General features: G+C 31.9%; 1 protein-coding gene across 2 annotated transcripts in view; it reads left to right on the forward strand.

Moving 5' to 3' along the window:
* The window catches only part of LOC107626478 (acylphosphatase), a 1,948-nt gene continuing 1,702 nt past the window's right edge, over positions 3,455-3,700 (forward strand). For both annotated transcript variants that reach the window (XM_021116761.1, XM_016329366.2), the window contains exon 1: positions 3,455-3,698. The gene's annotated coding sequence lies outside the window, so the exon portion shown is untranslated. The remainder of the gene's footprint in view (positions 3,699-3,700) is intronic.

Below are 3,700 nucleotides of genomic sequence, written 5' to 3' on the forward strand. Positions count from 1 at the left end.
AATTTTTTCTGCGGGGATGGAGATGGGGGACGAAATTCCTCCGAGGCAGGCGCGACTCGAGTGGGGATCCCCGCCCTGTCCCTGTTAATCCCCGAAATTCTAAATTTGATTAATTGTCCTTAATAGTTTATTTCTCATATATGTTTTTTAGTCATTTCACATGTCTCATATATATATATAGACTTAAAATTTCTAATTTCTATTTGCATAACCCTTCTTTAGTTCATAGATCTCCAACGTCATCCATACACTATCCAACCTCTCTGCAGCTACCCGCTTGCCACTCTCCCGTCTCACCGCATTGTTACCCCTCACCGTTCTATCACCCTCACTGTGTCGTTCTCTATATTCGTGGCGTTCCTTTCCACAATTCCGTCGTCATGTCCATTCTCGTCTCTGATGTCATGTCCCCTACCTCACCATGACGTCTCCCACTACGTCATTTTGAAAGTCACCATCTTGACGTTTGGACTTTGAATTTTTTGTATAAAATCTTACTGTTTTTGTATAGGATGAATACTTTCAATTCTATTCCTATAGAAATTAATGATTAGTCAAAACTATTAGAGAAATGAAAAATATATAGGGTCCCCGCAGAAAATGGAGTCCTGTGAAAAATGGAGATAGGGAACAATATTCCCCCACAGCGGGAAATGAGAACGGAAATGGGAAGTAATTCTGGGAGTGGGGATGGGAAGCAGAGAGGCATCCTCCGCCCCGACCCCGCCCTGCCTCGTTGACATCCCTAGTGAGGGTTAATGTGTGTGTGTTTTTCTCTTTCAATTAAAGTTATTAGTACTTAGTCCAATGATATAATCTTAAAAAGATAAAATAAATATTAAAAAAAGTAAATAACAAGAAAAAGAGAGACCAATCCTTATTTTGCTATGTAGTTAAAAAAAATAAAATATTAAAATTTTGGCCTAAAAAACAAAGAAGAAACTATATGTTGGATATATTCAACTAATATAGGTTTCACTAGAGAAGAACAAATACATATAAACTCATCCACTGATATGAGGAAAAATGTAAATGAAAATCAACAACTTAAAATTTTATAATAAACAAAGAATGATACGTATATAATAATATATATGAATGATTGATATATTCGTCATCAACTAAAATTATTTAAAAATTGCCTTTAGAGGAGCTAAATTGATTCAAGACAAGTGTAATGATCAAGTGTTAAGACTTAATTAGGAGAGTATATCCTTAAATTAAATGATGGCTTAGAAACATAATCATAAGCCCAATTTAATTTATTAAGTAGCTGATTATTCTTCATAATTCTTCATTATCCTTTAGCTTTGTTAATACTTAAAGCGAAATACACATTTATCAAATAAAATAAAGTAGAGCAGTAGAACACATTACTATTCAAAATTCAGATTCAGTGTATTAAGTACAACAAGGATTGTTGTTGTTGTTGTTGAAACAAGATTTTGTAGATTCAGTAGTTTTCCTTCTTTTCTTTTTGAATTATATTTTTATTTTGGTTGCAAAAAAGGATAGTTAAGAATAATATAATAAATTATATATGATTCTGGTTATATTATGAACTAGCTAGCTAGTTGAGTTAGCAACAAGAAGTTAAGATAATGATATTTATTATTTGAAAAGGAAATTTGGCCAAACAGCAATACCAATTCTTTGTAATTTGTCAAAACACAGAATTGAAATTGTAAGGACCTTGTTGTCTAGTTAAGACTTTGAGGGAGAGGAAGGTGAGTCATCAATGTGGGTCCATTTTGTGACTCAGCCATGACTGTAATACGCACAAATTAATATGTCGGTTATTATTATGGCCATGTGATGATGCATCATATCATACATACATCATCATTCATCCATTGCCATGCATCATAACATGGCAAATACACACATCATGGATCATGTGAATCCTTTTGCCGGTTACTTCTCTACCCTACTGCATTACTACTATTCTACTAGCATATATAAATTATAAAAGATTAATTATTCTGTTAGTATCCGTAATTTTACTAAATTTTTAAGAGGATTTTTAGTTTATTTTTAATTTAATAATTAATCTTTTTATATTAAAAATATTAAAATTAATCTCATGGAATATTAGTACAAAATTTAGCTAATTTTTATTAATAAAAAATAAATTACATACAAAAGTGCATTAATGTTGGTAAATTTGAGTTTGAAAAAGGTTTAGGGGTTGGGACCCTTTTGTGTTTGTTCCTTTTTTGACTCTTATAAATTGTGGGTAGCCACCAGACAAGAGGGGTACTTGTTGGGTCCCACTCCACGTCAACAACACATGTGGATGTATGTGGTGGTGTTTGATTTTGCACGCCATGCGTGCCTCTCCATAACTTTAACACGTCTCTTCCATTTCATGCATTAAATTTTATGATATTATTCATACACAACTAGTATGCTCTCATCTAATTAATATAAAGCTATAATTCTCTTAATATTAAGAAAAAAAAAACCAGCTCAATCTATTTTGTTTTTCATTCGCAAAAGTTGAATTTATTAAGCATAGTTATATGGCTTCACGAAAATACACAACAAACTTAATTAAATTTGCAAATTAAATATGTAAATAGAGATTAAACTGTTTAATTAGATATCTAAATACACATAATAGCTAATATATTTCTGTTGAAGGCCGTGGTCAAAGAGTGGAATTCTCGTTTAAAAAATGACCCAAAACTATTGTTATAGTTCAAAACCCACGTGCACTCCACTCAATATTTTTCTTTCTACGACTATTACTACAGCTACAATTCCAATTTCTCAATCTCAAAAAGCATGATACGCATGCAAAAGCTTGCCTATTTTTATGGGCACAAGCACAACTTGGTTTGAATTATAAATTCGTTGTGTTGAGATGAAAAATTTCGACGCTGTTTTTTGTTTCATCTATGACTTTTTTTTTTTTATTTTAATTTGGTCATGTGGATAAGGTTTAGGATTTGGACTTCAAATTTTCTTCAGCTTGACCAGCACCACCCGTGAATTGTATTTGGCCTTTTCTAGTCGATGTAGGTATTATTATTTTAACATCAATTTTGTGACGCAAGACTCAAAAATAATGATTTTCCTCCCTAAGTTTCATACTAATTAACAAGGAAATAGACATTTCCTTAAATATCTTGCAACAAAAAATATACCCGACTTCTTTGACTATTCGTGAAATGAAAAATACAAGGGTTGAAATGTAAGCATGAGTATGTACCATTAATCAAACTCTACTAAAAGCCACGTTTATCTAAGAAAAGTTCACCTTTATTTCTACTCAACTCATCCTAAGGCCGTTGTTCATCTATTAATATTAGAATCTTAATAATAAACTTTTTAATTTCAACGTTTTTATATACTTTAATTTTATATTTCTAAAAAAATACTTTAAAAACTAAAACACTCTTGTTATTTATTTATTTATTTATGAATTAATATATTTCACTAACTTAACAGTGGTTCCCCGCCACCACGTTCGCCGTCATGTGCTTCGCCGATGTGTATACCCTCAGCAAGTACCTTCCCTGCATTGTTAACATCCAAGAACCCAAATTCCATAGCTCCCAAATCGTATTTAGTTTGGGCCTTAATTGGGCCATGGCCCAATATTAACTTTTGCAACACTTTGATTTATGGGCCTGTGGCCCAAATAGTAAACTTTTCTCCCATTATCCATTAAAATTAAAAAAAAAAAAAAACAGGT

The sequence above is a fragment of the Arachis ipaensis genome, chromosome B02, assembly GCF_000816755.2.
Source record: "Arachis ipaensis cultivar K30076 chromosome B02, Araip1.1, whole genome shotgun sequence".
Classification (NCBI taxonomy): Eukaryota; Viridiplantae; Streptophyta; class Magnoliopsida; order Fabales; family Fabaceae; genus Arachis; species Arachis ipaensis.